Genomic DNA, 15,262 nt, shown 5'->3' on the forward strand with positions numbered 1-15,262 from the left:
TAGAAGTCTCCCAACCAAAAAAAGCCCAGGGCCAGATGGTTTCAGTGCAGAATTCTACCAGAATTTCAAAGAAGAGCTAATATCAATACTTCTCAAATTGTTCCACACAATAGAAACAGAAGGGACATTGCCAAACTCTTTCTATGAGGCTACAGTTACCTGGATACCCAAACTACACAGAGTCTCCACAAAGAAAGAGAATTACAGACCAATCTCCCCCATGAACACTGATGCAAAAATACTCAATAAAATACTGGCAAACCGAATCCAAGAACACATCAGAAAAATCATCCACTGTGATTAAGTATGCTTCATACCAGAGATGCAGGGATGGTTCAAAATCTATCAATATAATCCATCATATAAACAAACTGAAAGAAAAAAAACCACATGATCATCTCATTAGTTGCTGAAAAAGCCTTCGACAAAACCCAACACCCCTTCATCATGAAGATCTTGGAGAGCTCAGGAATACAAGGAACATACCTAAACATAATAAAGGCAATTTACAGCAAGCCAACATCGAACATTGAACTAAATGGAGAGAAACGCAAAGCAATTCCACTAAAATCAGGAACAAGACAAGGCTGTCCATTCTTCCCATATCCATTCAAGACAATACTCAAAGGAGACAACAAAAGGAGATCAAGGGGATACAATTTGGAAAGGCAGAAGTCAAACTTTCACTATTTGTAGATGATATGATACACAAGGACCCCAAAAATTCTACCTGGGAACTCCTACAAATGGTAAACACCTTCAGCAATGCAGCAGGATACAAGATTAACTCAAAAAAATCAATAGCCCTCCTATATACAAATGATAAATGGGATGAGAAGGAAATCAGATACATTACCCTTTACAATAGCCACCGATAATATAAAATACCTTGGGGTAACTCTAACCAAACAAGAGAAAGACCTATATGACAAGAACTTTAAGTCCTTGAAGCAAGAAATTGAAGAAGACATCAAAAAATGGAAAGATATCCCATGATCATGGATAGGTAGAACCAACATAATAAAAATGGCAATCTTACCAAAAGCAATCTACAGATTCAGTGCAATCCCCATTAAAATCTCAACACAATTCTTCACAGACCTTGAAAGAACACTACTCAACTTCATATGGAAAAAACAAAAATCAGGATCGCTAAAACAGTTCTTTATACAACTTCCGGAGGTATCATCATCCCTGACTTCAAGCTCTACTATAGAGCTATAGTAATAAAAACAGTTTGGTATTGGCATAAAAACAGATATGTGGACCAATGAAATAGAATTAAAGACCCTGACATTAATCCACCTACCTATCAACACCTGATTTTTGACAAAGAAGCCAAAACTTTACAATGGAAATTAAGAAGCATCTTTAACAAATGGTGCTAGAATAAATGGATGTCACCATGTAGAAGACTGCAAATAGATCCATATCTATTGTCATACACAAAACTCAATTCCAAGTAGATCAAAGACCTCAACATCAATCCAGTTACACTGAACTTTATAGAAGAGAAAGTAGGAAGTAGTCTTGAACACATGGGCACAGGAGACCACTTCCTAAATATAACACCAGTAGCACAGACACTGAGAGCAACAATTAACAAATGGGATCTCCTGAAACTGAGAAGCTTTTGTAAGGCAAAGAACATGGTAAATAAGACAAAACAACAGCCTACAGAATGGGAAAAGATCTTCACTAACCCCACATCCAACAGAGGGCTGATCTCCAAAATATGTGGAGAACTCAATAAACTAGACATCAAAATACCAAATAATCCAATTTAAAAAATGGGCTACAGAGCTAAACAGAGAATTCTCAACAGAAGAATCTCAAATGGCTGAAAGAAACTTAAGGAACTGCTCAACATCCTTAGTCATCAGGGAAATGCAAATCAAAATGACTCTGAGATACCATCTTACACCTGTCAGAATGGCTAAGATCAAAACACTGATGACAGCTTATGTTGGAGAGGATGTGGGGCAAGGGGAACACTCCTCCACTGTTGGTGGGAGTTCAAACTTGTACAGCTACTTTGGGAAGAAGTATGGTGACTTCTAGAAAATTGGGAAACCATCTACCTCAGGACCCAATGATACCCCTTTTGGGCATATACCCTTGGATGCTCAAGCATACCACAAGAATATTTGTTCAACTATGTTCATAGCAGCATTATTCATAATAGTCAGACCCTAGAAACTGTGGTGATATATTGTATACCTTAATAAACTTGCCTGAAGATTAGAGGACAGAGCCAGCCACTAGATTAGACATAGACATCAGGCAGTGGTGGCACACACCTTTAATCCCAGCACTTGAGATCCCATGCCTTTGCTTGGGAAGCACACATGCCTTTAATCCCAGGAAGTAATATGGCAGGGCAGAGAAAGGTATATAAGATATGAGGAGACAGGAACTCACTCTCTTTAGGCTAAGGATTTCATAGAGTTAAGAACTAGTGGCTGGCTGCTCTGCTTCTCTGATCTTTCAGCTTTCACCCTGATACCTGCCTCTGGGTGTTTTTTTTTTTTTTATTAAGAGACCACCTAAGATTCGAACAACAAGAAACAGCCTAGATGCCCCTCAACTGAAGAATGGATAAAGAAAATGTGGTACATATACACAATGGAGTATTATTCAGCTGTGAAAAACAATGACATCAAGATATTTGCAGGCAAATGGATGGAACTAGAGAATATCATCCTGAATGAGGTAACCCAGACTCAGAAAGACAAACATGGCGTATACTCACTCACAAGTGGATACTAGATATAATACAAAGGATAATCAGACTACAACCCACAGCTCCAGAGAAGGTAACAAGGAGGACCCTAAGAGGGATGCATGGATCGCCCTGGGAAAGGGAAATAGATGATATCTCCTCTGTAAATTGGGGACAAGGGAGGGCAATAGAGAGGAGGGGAGGGGAAATGAGAACATGAGGGAATGTGATGATCAAGCTGGGGGAGAGACAGAGTAGGAGAGCAATGAAAGAGATATCTTGATAGAGAGAGACATTATGGGGTAAGGGAGGAACCTGGTGCTAGGGAAATTCCCGGGAATTCACTAGGACGACCCCAGATTAGACAGCTAGCTATAGCGGAGAGGGTGACTGAACTGGCCTACTGCAGTAATCATATTGGTGAGTACCCTAACTGTCATCATATAGCCTTCATCCAGTAACTGATGGAGGCAGATGCAGAGATCCAGAGCCAAACAGCAAACTGAGCTCCAGGAGTCCAGTCTGTGATGAGCCAGCCGCCACTTTTATGACCGAGGGTACTCTTGGGTAGGGTGAGAAATAATGGGTAGAAAGAGATACCTAGACAATGAGAGGAAAGACAGAAAACACAAGGTAGCCTTGAGAGGGCCTGAGTCTCAACCCACCAGCCCTGAACTTTATTCCAAAGGGCTTTTTATCACAGTGCCAAAGGGAGGAGCAAAAGACCCCCCCTTTGGTAGATACAGCCAAGTGTAAACCCTTACAAACACCTGATACTCAGGCCTGTAGTCCAGTCAACCTCTTTATGCAGACCTGCTGGGCAAAGCCACTAGGAAACCCAGATGGGCTCCAACACCAGCCGAAGAGAGGGAAGAGGGGTGAAGATCATGATGAGGAAATCTACAGAGACAACTGAACCAAGCTTGTAGGAACTCACAAACTTTAGATCAACAGCTGTGGAACCTGCGTGGGACCGGACTAGACCCTCTGCATACCAGAGACAGTGTGTAGATTGGTCTGTTTGAGGAGGCCCTGGCAGTGGGACCAGGATCTATCCCTGGTACAAGAGCTGGCTTTCTGGAGCCTATTACCTATGGTAGGACGCCTTGCTCAGCCTTGATGCAGCAGGGATGTGCTTGGTTCTGCCTCAGCTGAATGTACCAGACTTAGCTGTCCCCCCATGGGAGTAATTTACCCTTTTGGAGGAGGAGGTGGAGGGGATGGGTCGAGGTGGGGGAGACTGGAGGGGGGATTGGGAGGAGGGATGAGAGGAGAATCTGTGGTTGGTATGTAAAATCAATAAAATTTTTTAATTAAAAATATAACAAATAATAGAATATGACAATGCTGTGTTTTTCTTTCAGGCATTGTGTAGTTCATGACCCAGTCTCTCCCCCAGCATACACAAGGGTAAAATAAGTAAGATCTACAAGTTTAGGTTCAAGATCTGCCCCTTCAAAGCTTCATTCTGCTTCACAAGTGACCTGCTTTCTTCCCCACAGACATAACTGCAGGCAGAAGCCTAATCCTACACATATTGGGTAGGCAAAGTATTCCTACTGTATCTGATGCATTTCTGGTTGCTTAGCATTGATGTGCTGTTTTTCTGCTTTGCCTTTAGGTGTGGTGGCATATGCCTGTAATCGGAGCACCTGGGGGGTGGTAGGGCCAGGAGGACCAGGAGTTTAAATCCTCCTCTGCTGCATAGTGATTTTGACCATCTGGGCTACACGAGACACCATCTCAACAACACAAAACAGAATTTCCACTCTGTTATTTTTAGTAGTTTCTCATTTGATAACTTTTATCATTCTAGTCTATCCAAGAATGTTTATCTTTATTTCATGGAGTGTGGCTATAATTGCTGTCTTATGGGTTTTCAGCAATCAGATTAGAAACTGCAAAGCCAATGAGCCAAATTCAGCCTGCTGTCTGTTTCTCTAGAGCTTGTAAAAAAAAAAAAAAAAAAAAAAGGAGGGGGGAGGGGGTTTTCCCACAGTTAAAGCAGTTGGGAAAAAAGTCGAATATTTTATGATGCATGAGTTTCATTTTTTTTCCACAAATGGAATTTTATTAAAATATAACCATGATTGTTTATTTACATGTAATTTGTGACATTTTGAACTACAGTAACAATTAAGTCATTGTGACAGAGAACATATGCCCCACGTACCCTAAAACATTCCTCCCATTTGGCTGTTTACAGAGAAGTCTTCTTCTGCATCTGGGTTATCCCAGACTTTGCATCTGTTGGGTGCCTTTTGCCTTAAGACCTGATCACGTTTTTCTGGTGGTTTGTACGTTGACTAATTTTGGATTCATCTAGGGCATTTTGGATACTATTTGATGGGACTCTGGAGCCTGTTAAAGTCATTTCAGAAATGCTGGTCAATTTTGTTTCAACAATAAACCAGAAGCAGGTTCACACCAAATGCTGTTTCTCAGAGTCTGTGAGAAGGTTCTAATGTTTCAGTTGTCAGAAAGCTTTGCTATGCTGCTTTACACTCACCCCATGTACGCATCACTCAGAAGTGAGCCTGGGACAGTGTGAGGGATGTGCTGGGCAGTGCTCGCTGTCAACTCAACAAGCCCTGGGATCACCTTGGAGACGAGACTGTAGACATATCTGTGACCGGTTACTTCTGGGCACGCCTTTGAATTATGTAGATTAAGTTAATTGAGATAATTCCATGGGTCAGGATCCTCGGCTGGAGAAAAAGAGGAAAGTGAGTAGAGCACAAGCATTCAACGTATTCTGCTTCCTGTGTCTGCACCTGCTCCCCTGGGACTCCCCCTGCCTGTGCACCTGCTCCCCAGGACTCTCCCTGCCTGTGCACCTGCTCCCCTGGGACTCCCCCTGCCTGTGCACCTGCTCCCCTGGGACTCCCCCTGCCTGTGCACCTGCTCCCCCGGGACTCCCCCTGCCTGTGCACCTGCTCCCCCGGGACTCTCCCTGCCTGTGCACCTGCTCCCCAGGACTCTCCCTGCCTGTGCACCTGCTCCCCAGGACTCTCACTGCCTGTGCACCTGCTCCCCTGGGACTCTCCCTGCCTGTGCACCTGCTCCCCTGGGACTCTCCCTGCCTGTGCACCTGCTCCCCAGGACTCTCCCTGCCTGTGCACCTGCTCCCTCAGGACTCTCCCTGCCTGTGCACCTGCTCCCCAGGACTCCCCCTGCCTGTGCACCTGCTCCCCTGGGACTCTCCCTGCCTGTGCACCTGCTCCCCAGGACTCTCCCTGCCTGTGCACCTGCTCCCCAGGACTCTCACTGCCTGTGCACCTGCTCCCCTGGGACTCTCCCTGCCTGTGCACCTGCTCCCCAGGACTCTCCCTGCCTGTGCACCTGCTCCCCAGGACTCTCCCTGCCTGTGCACCTGCTCCCCTGGGACTCTCCCTGCCTGTGCACCTGCTCCCCTGGGACTCCCCCTGCCTGTGCACCTGCTCCCCTGGGACTCTCCCTGCCTGTGCACCTGCTCCCCAGGACTCTCCCTGCCTGTGCACCTGCTCCCTCAGGACTCTCCCTGCCTGTGCACCTGCTCCCCAGGACTCCCCCTGCCTGTGCACCTGCTCCCCAGGACTCTCCCTGCCTGTGCACCTGCTCCCCAGGACTCTCCCTGCCTGTGCACCTGCTCCCCAGGACTCTCCCTGCCTGTGCACCTGCTCCCCCGGACTCTCCCTGCCTGTGCACCTGCTCCTTCAGGCTCCCACTGCCAAGGCTTCCTGCCATGATGGACTGTACCCTGAAACTGTGAGCCTTCCCTCATTTAAGTTGGATTTTTTCCCCCAGATACATTTTTTAAACTTTTATTGTTTGTGGATTTCCTATCATGCATCCTGTGTCTGCACCTCATCTCCCCATCCCCTCACATCTGCCCTCTGCCCTTGCTACCTCCCCTTCAAAAAAAAACCAACAAACAAACAAACAAAACCCCAACAACATTTAAAAGAAAAAACAAAAACAAACTAACAAAAACCAAACCAAACCAAACCAACAAATCTTGGTGTGGAAGCTGTAGTGTGGCCCAGTGAGTCACACAGTACATCTTTACTTGTAAGTTGTAGCTGGAAGTTTTCCTGTGTCCCGCTTGGTCCTGCAGCCGCTCAGACCAAGTAAACACATAGAGGCTTATATCAATTACAAATTGCATGGACATGGCCAATGGCTCAAGCTTCTTGCTAGCTAGCTCTTATCACTAAACTCAGCCCATTTCTATTAATCTATACGTCACCACGTGTTCTGTGGCTTTACCTGTGTGCCATTACATGTTGCTCCCTAGATGGCAGGATGGCATCTCCTCTACCTCTGCCTTTCTTCTTCCTGTCTTTCTCCTACACTTCCCTCCTGCCTCTAACATGCCTTGCCATAGGCCAATACAGCTTTATTTATCAACCAATCAGAGCAACACATATTCACAGTGTACAGAAAGACATCCCACAGCACTTCCCCTTTTCTGTCTAATCAAAAAGGAAGGTTTTAACTTTAACATAGTAAAATTACATATAACAAAACAGTTATCAAGGAAGAATTACAGTTATAATATCTAGTCTATTTGTATTTGGTAAAATTAAAGAAAATATTTGATCTATCCTATATTTGTGAGTCTAAAGTTTTATATCTAATTTATCTTCTATCACAACCAAGGAAAATCGTAATTGTAACTATTTAGTCTTCAACTATATCAAAGACCTCAGAAGGATACAATATTACCTACGTAAACAGGAAGAGCATTGTAAGCAACTTCCAAAAATCTAGAATGATAGAGATAGCTGCCTGCCTGGACAGTCATCCAAAGTTCCTCTGCAATGTTGGGGCATTCATCTTCAGCCAATAGGCCTAGAGTTTTTTTTAATCGCTTTTCCCTGTGTCCTGTAGAATATTTGACAGTCTCTTCTGCAAAGCAGGAACCTGAAGAACCATCTCATCTTGCAAAGTTCAGTGGTCACCTTCCTATGGGTCCTGCATGTCCATTTTATACAACATCCTGTCAAGCAGCCAACACAAGGGTACTTTTTTTCCCCAGTGGCTAACTTTTGCCACAAAGAAAGCAAACTCCATAATGAATTTCTTCAATGCCCATTATCTTCTCTGAAGTAGATTGGTGCTGCCAGGAGCAGACATGTCTCAATGTCCAGAAAGTCAAAGTTCTTAAAACATTTTAAATGCCATATTCTGTAGGTCTTTGAAGTGTTGGACGATTACCTACCTAATTGAAATATATCTATGTATATCTAGAAAACTTAACTAACAGTTTAACTATAAGTTTGATTATCATGGATGACTAATTGTTAATCTGTATTTCTTAATTATACATTACAATTTAAATGAGTTACATAAACATGATACCTTAAACAAGTGTAGAAAAATATACATACAGTATAACAAAATTAACTTTAAATTTGTATCAATAAACTAAAATCCATAGCAATGTAAAATATTTTAAACAAGTTACTCTTTAAAAGTAGATTCAATAATCTACCCTTTCATTTCACTATCCCCTTTTCTTCTTTAGAAAGAGATTGCATTTATAATCAACCTCCTTTAAATAAAAATAAACATGCCAGTACAGTTCTTCCTCAAGTTGTGACTCCTCTCCATTCCCACACATCAGTTGTTATTTTTCAGAGCCCTCATTCAGAGCCCTCAGTCATATGTTGTCTACAACTTTTTAGCTACTGCAGATAATTTAAAGATTGGGATTCCCAGGGACTGAATGCATCCTAAATAATACCTTAGTAATCTCTATAGTAATTTCACTACTTCTTGGACTTTTAGGGGTTCGGGATATACAAAAGAGACATCATAGTGGATTTACTCAGGGGCATCAATGCTTATGGTTATTAATTAGTGCGAAGTAAAGAGCAACAGGGACTATGTGAGATGTCTCAGTAAAAGTACACACCTGACAACTTGAGTTCAATCTTCTTATCTCACGATGAAAGGAGAGACCCTGAAAGTTCCTCTGCCCTCGATGTGAGCGCCATGGCAGGTGCATGCTTGCACTCACACATGTTATACATACACACAATGGAAATTTTAAAAAGAATTATAAAAATGGAAGGAATTAATGCTTATTTTCAAGACTCCAGTTTTTTTGTATCTCTACTTGTGCTTTTGACTTCCTGCTTATGGTCTTGAATGTCACGTTTTGTATCATCCCAAGGCTCCACCTTCCTCTCCCTCCCCTGTTAGATCCAGACGATCTTCCAAAAGTGCTGCAGATGCTGAGGTAGCTGTGTGGGAAGTGGATTTTCTTTTCTTTCTAGGAAGTCCTCATGTTTTATCAATCCTGATTTCGAAATACTTTCTTCAATAAATACTTTAGCAAACATTGTGACCGAGGGCTTTGTTTTGATCATTATCTTCTCTTTAAAATGTAGAGTCCCATTATCTCTAGTCTTGCATTTAGTTGTCCAAGCCAAATTTCAAAATTGTTTGCCATTCCAAATAGTTTTAGAGGTTTTCACATGGTAGTCCTCCATCCTTACTGGACATGAGCCACTCTGCCCAGCATACCCATCCTATGTACCACCTGCTTGTGCTTCAGTTAACTCGGTTATCAGACCGACAATCGTACCATCACAGGACTTATATACAGGTAACCACTGTTTCACTTAATTATGGGCCCAAAGCACAATATTAACAATGTTGACAATTTGGATAAGTCCAAGAGAATCCATTAAGTACATCCTTTAAGTGACAAGAAATATTGGAATAAAATATTTCAATAGAATGTTCCCGTAACATTAGAGTATTGTCATAATTATCCTATTTTGAGACATTATTGTTAATTTTACTGTCACTAATTTACAAGATAACATTTACCAAGTATATGCATAAGAAAAACTCCTAGTGTGTTGGAGCCCACTTAGGTTTCCCAGTGGCTTTATCCCACAGGTCTGCACAAAGAGGATGATCGTTGTCTAGGTATCTCTTTCTAGTTAATATTTCTCACTTCTCCCTACCCAAGAGTACCCTGGGAGCATAAATGTGGTGGCTGGTCTGCCACACTAGTATAAAAAGGATTTAGTACCATCCATGGTTTGAGGCATCCACAGAGGGTCTTTGGAACTCATCACTGCATCAATAAGGAGGAACAACTATACATCTGTGTCTTTCGGTCCTCTGTGTTTTAAAGATTCCCAATCCAGCAATGATGGGAAATATGAAAGTGGGTTAGAAGGTCATAAAATTTCTTTAGAAATGTATCTACAGATCTTATTTGATTCTGGTTCTCAAGGCTCCAGCTTGAAAGCTACTGGGTGGGGGAAAGCTCTCGGGGAAGAGCCCAGGACTGTCAGCTTCCTAGCTTGGTGATGTACATTGCCGAGTCTCACAGTCTGAGCTCAGTGTCCTTCTCTGGAATATGGAGGTGTGATGGGTAAGGATTTTTAGCAGAAAGAACCCTGTCATCTCCTTCGCTTTGTAAGAGAAAGAATGCTGTAATCTAATTGTTTAATTTTCTTTTGATCTGACTTCAAGCACTATCCTTGGGTGGTTAGCTAACAAAGGCTTCTGTGAAGGACGCCTGAATGGCCTTGCTGATCTCCACTTGGTGGGGTCCTAGTGCCTTTGTTTGTGTGGGTTTTGCTTCGGTCCTTCCTGCCCTCTCTGGAATATGACACTGTTACTATCTATCCTTTTGGGCCCATGATCTTAGATGGAGTTTTAGGATGCAGTACTCTGAATCAAGCACAGTTCAACTCCTTCCTCAAAGCAGATCTGCATTCAGGCTCTGCACTATAACAGCGTGTGATCGAGAGGCAAGGTAGATGTGATTCAGGCGTGTAGCTACCAGCTGTGAACATTTTGTGGCCATGGTTTACTCCAGGGCTACTCTTCTCCCTGGTGACCATGTGTCCCCCTGTGGCAGATGTTAACTTCCTTTGCCCCCTATGAGTAGCTTCATTACATTGCATTCCATGACATAACCCAGAATAACAACAACAACAACATCCCATCTTCTATTTTGTCCTCTTTCTTTTCTCACTATGATAGACTGTGAAGCTAGCCACGTCCTTTATAATGTCAACATGACATCTTAGAGCACAGTATACAACATCAACACAGTACTTGCATATCCAACAGTAGTAAAGTTATAACCAATTCTAGAAGGAAAAGAAAATAATCACTACCCCTCAAACCTGTCTGTAAACACCAATTTGCTGGATTCAGTAGCAGTTCAGTCTCATGTGAACTTTGCTAAGCTCAATCTGTTTCCTTTGGATAACTTCCAGTATGAAGTAAAGAAAATGTCTGAACATGCGTCCTGTGGTTTCTAGGATTACAAGACCTGCTTTGTGATAAGTGCTTAAATGGGTGTATTAGTCAGGGTTCTCTAGAGGAACAGAACTTATATATATATATATATATATATATATATATATATATATATATATATAATGTACATATATATACATTTTATATATTATATATACATAATCTCCTATATATATATATATATATAATAAATCCCATACACACACACACACACACACACACGCACACACACACACACACACACACACACACACACACACACAGAGGCTTACAAGCTGTGGTTCTGCTAATCCAACATTTGTGATCTTCCAATGGAAGGTCCAAGAATCTAATAGTTATTCAGTTCATGAGGTTGGATGCCTCAACTGGTCTTCAGTATAGGCCAGAATCCTGAAGAAGGAGACTCTAGTGCCAGTGAAGGAGTAGACTTACTTGTCAGTAAGAGTGAGAGCTAGTAGGCTAAAAGAGCAAGCTTCCTTCTTCCAAGTCCTTATACAGGCTTCTAGCACAAGATGTGGTGATGTGGATATCTCTCTGTATAAATAAACACTGATTGGCCAGTAGACAGACAGGAAGTATAGGTGGGACTAACAGAGAGGAGAATTGAGGGAACAGGAAGGCAGAGGGGGAGACTGCTGGAGCCGCCACCAGAAGATGTAAGGCACCAGTAAGCCACGAGCCACGTGGCAAAATATAGATTAATAGAAATGGGCTAAATATAAGAGTAAGAGCTAGACAGTGATAGGCCTGAGCTAATGACCAAGCAGTTTAAATAATGTAAGTGTCTGTATGTTTATTTTATAAGTGGGCTAAGGGACTGCCAGGGCTTGTTGGGACCTGGAGAGAAAACTCCAGCTACAAATGGTGCCCAATGTGGGGCGCCAGATATTGGTGAAATTATTAAGGCCTCTCCACGTAGTTAAAAGGGAGGTTTATTTAGTGGTGTAACTTACAAATGAAGGGATCGGTAGGTTGCAGGGTCTGGGGAAGATGTAGCGCAGTTCGGCGGTGTTCTCTGGAGAACTCTGCTTGGTCTACCTCTAGCATCCGGGGTCCAGGAACCAAGAGAAGGTGGCACATCTGGATCTCGGGTCTTCAGGGCCGTCTCTTGGCCCCGCCTTGTAGGCATGACAGTTACTGAAGCCTCAATGGGGGTAGGAACTTTCAGATCAAAGCTGGAATGGCTACCCACTACAGTGTGGCCAGATTAAAGGTGGGTCCTCCCAACTCAAAAGATCTGGATTAAAAGTGGATCTTCCCATCTCAAATGTGTAGCTTGAATTTTCCTGCCTGGCCCACAGTCAGGACAAATCTCTCTCACCTGCCAGTCCCACAGCCGCTCAAACCCGACCAAGTAAACACAGAGACTTATATTGGTTACAAACTGTATGGCCGTGGCAGGCTTCTTGCTAACTGTTCTTACAGCTTAAATTAATCCATCTCCATTAATCTATACCTTGCCACATGGCTCGTGGCTTACCGGCATCTTCACATGCTGTTTGTCATCGTGGTGGCTGGCAGTGTCTCTCTGACTCAGCCTTCCACTTCCCAGCTTTATTCTCCTCCTCCCCCTTGTCCCGCCTATACTTCCTGCCTAGCCAATGGCCAATCAGTGTTTTATTTATTGACCAATCAGCAACACATTTGCCATACAGAACATCCCACAGCACAAATGATTTAATTAAGAAAAAAATCCTTCACAGGTGAATCCAGCCACTTGGATTTTAGTTAATTCAAGATGTAGTCAAGTTGACAACTAAGAACAGCCATCATCATGGGAATTCACCAATATGACTTTTTCACAAACATCCAGGGGAATCCCTAAGTGAATCCACTGGAAACATGGGCTCTTACATTGCTCAGTGTGAGCGTGGTGATGTTCCACCACCTTTGCCAGTGTGCATTCTACCATTAGATACAATTCACAGGATTCATAGGACCTGTTCATGCTTCAGGGGAAGGGTGCACAGAGACATGGACACCATGATTCTGGGGTTCAGGAGCCTCCCGAGGGTGTATCTGGCACAACCAAAAAAGACAAATTCAGCTTGTATCTGCTGAATATCATACAATATCCAAGTGAAAACATTTAGGAAGACATTTGGGTTTAGAACTGGAAGGAAAGTTTAGGGGTGCAGTTATTCAGAACCCACTGATAGATCTACACATGGTAGAAACTCATGAGATGGTCCTGAGTGAAGATGTACCATGAAAGGAATATAAGTGTCTACAGAGGTGGAGATGAAAGTATGTCATGTCTCCAAACTTGAAGACAGTTAAGTTGTTCCTCAACATTCTTGTTTCTGTGGTAAAATAAGACCCTCTTCTATCTTTCCATCTTCTAATCTATTTTCTAATCTTTTTATTTGTTTGCTTGCCTCTGGAGTGTCATTTATTTCAATATATTGCTCTTACAGGAATTAAAATTAGAGTTGTTTTGAGGTATCCACCAGTGAAGACCACTCAGACACGGGTTCAAGCCAATAGGAAGTCTTTATTAGCCTTCCAGAGATTCCCCTGGGTGTTCAGGACCAAACACAGGGCCAAGCCTTTTTCAGAGTGAGCTTTTAAGCACAAAAATCACATCCTGGGTTGACACACCTCAGTTAGCAAGAACAGTTAGCCAGAAGCGGAACCACAGAAGCCGAAAAGGGAAGTTGATACATTTAGGGACTTTCCCAGAATTATGGACTTTGATGGATTAGGTCTATGTTATCATTTTGTCATTGTTGCTGCCTACATGCTGGGTTCCAAGGCCTGGATGGTTCTCTCGTCAAGGTATCAGTTGTACTATGGTCTGGGGGCATGTTACAGAGGCAACACATTAAGACTTTTCTGATTAATTCCAACAAAGTAGAACTACTTCTAAAGTACTCTGTGATCTATTTATGACTCCTCTCAATATCATTTAAACTTTTAAACAGTTTGTTCCATTATAAATGACTTTTTACTTATCTTAGACAATACTGAAAGACAAAAATAATGAAACATATCTCAAAGTAACTAAAAATCTCAGAATATTTCTTTTTGCTTTGTTTTTCGAGACAGGGTTTCTTTGTGTAGCCATGGATGTCCTGGAACTCAGATTGTAGACCAGGCTAGCCTCAAACTCAGAGATCCACCTGCCTCTGCCTCCTGAGTGCTGGGATTAAAGGTGTGTGCCACCACCGCCTGACTCTCAGATTATTTCTAATAGTAATTCAAAAGAGGAAGAAGTGAATATGTAGTTATTAACATGTTTAGCAAATTGATTTGGGCAGTTCTGTAGAAGGAAAGTAAAGGAGAAGCAATGTGACTATAGTGCATGTACTAAAATTAGAACAGTATATTCATTTAAGTTTTTTTAAAAGCCAGAATTTATAAGAAAATTATAAATAATATAACTTGTGAATTATAAAAATTAAGTGGCAATGTTAGTTTTTACAGTGTTAGAGCAGTGATCCAAAAAGTTGGATAAGAAGGGTATTGGGGTAATCACTGAAGGTATAGAATTTCTTTTTAAGATAATAGAAATGTCCAACACTGATTATGGGGATGGTTGTGTGATGCTGTGGATATACTAAAATAAAACAAAACATAAAATTGCTCATTTATAGTAGTGAATTGTATAGTAGTTGAATTATATCTCTATAAAGCCATTACAAAGAGGAAGTAAACCAAGATATGTAATTACCAATAGCATGTGTTTCTGCTGCCATAGCACCGTCCTTTGCTAGGGCAAGGTGACAGGTGTGGCTGCAAGGGCAGCAATCCTGAAGTTGATCAGTTGACAGAAGGCAGAGCCTTCTATTCTTAGCGCTAAGATCCCAGAGGAACCAATGAGAACAGACACAGATACACACACTTGTCTTCAAACTCTGATCTCTCTCTCTTGCCCCCTCTTTTCCTCCCTCCAACAACTATAATGTTCATAGAGAAAACTTCTGATTTAATAACTTGACATTTTCATTTAGGGTAGGAAACAGTTCATTTTTCCCTATAAGACTAAGCTTTCTTAACAATAAGGTAATTCTGAATGTACCCAACTATTGCCTTGATCATTATCGACTTGTCTTCTAGATGCATTTGCTATTCACCCTTCCCTGTCTGTATCACAGGAAACTCCTTATGGACATTTTCATACAGGCTTGGCTTGACTTGTGGAAAGCACAGACAGGAGGCTGGAAGAGGGCTTGGACTTTGCTTTCTTTCAGGCCTTGGTTTGGGTCACAACCAATATCATCTTCTAGAGGTTGTCAGCTCCCTCTCCCATAGATACCCTCA

The sequence above is a fragment of the Peromyscus eremicus genome, chromosome 13 (assembly GCF_949786415.1).
Source record: "Peromyscus eremicus chromosome 13, PerEre_H2_v1, whole genome shotgun sequence".
NCBI classification, from domain to species: Eukaryota; Metazoa; Chordata; class Mammalia; order Rodentia; family Cricetidae; genus Peromyscus; species Peromyscus eremicus.